Consider the following 1001-nt stretch of genomic DNA (forward strand, 5'->3'; position numbering starts at 1 on the left):
AGACCTTTCAGATCGTGGTGCGAGGAAGTAAAGTTTATATTGGTCGTCCAATGTCGGATCATACAGCTTGATTTTTTGCTATAAGGAAAGTACTTTTTAGTAAAACCTGTTATTCGAAAGTTACTTCGTATGACATGATCTGATTATACGAAGGATTTTTTTGCGTAAGTAACGGGCGACCGGTTTTTATGAATTTATTAAATTGACGCGACATATGGAGATGTCAAAATAACGATGTTTCCACATATTTTTTAGAAAATTTTTCGCTTTTGTTTTTATTCTTCGGTGAAAGTATCTCTGAGTCACTCATGGAGTTTTACCAAAGGTTATTTCACCGAGATCTAGTCGCGAAACGTTTTTGCAGGTTTCTTGAATGAATCAGTTAAACAGCGATTGACTTAGTCGACGAGTGGGGAGGACGTGTTCTCTTTGTTGTATTTTGTGTTACTTTTGTTCTTGATTTTGCTTTGTCGCAAATGTTTTTGATGTTATTCCGTGAGTCGGTTGGTTCAACGGAAAATGAGAGTGATGCTTTGATGCCTAAATATTTCTCGTATAATGATTCTTATACGAAAACCGTTTTATTAAATCGGAAACTATCTTTATGACTTCAGCAAATCATCGACTCTAATTCTGAAGTTTGGCAGAGGTTTTCTAAATGAATGATTGCGATGATAGATGCTGTATAGTCTTTGAGAATTTTTCCAACATGGTTTGGATCAGTTCCTAGCGTTTAGACGAATCTCAGATTGTCGTTTGCTTTTAGGATGATCTTGACGAGACATCGCATTGTATGAATATTTTTCCGCATATTTCTACGAGAGTTTGCTTTGTCGAAAGCGTTTTCTTGTTGAAAGCGTTTTCTTGATCTTGACGAGACATCGCATTGTTTGAATATGTTTTTGAAGTATGGGAGTATACGAGTATAGTATACACACCTACTCTGTCCGTTTTTCACGAGGAATAGAATGATCGACAGTCTGAGTCGGTTTGAAGACGAT

The sequence above is a fragment of the Brassica oleracea genome, chromosome C4 (assembly GCF_000695525.1).
Source record: "Brassica oleracea var. oleracea cultivar TO1000 chromosome C4, BOL, whole genome shotgun sequence".
NCBI lineage: Eukaryota > Viridiplantae > Streptophyta > Magnoliopsida > Brassicales > Brassicaceae > Brassica > Brassica oleracea.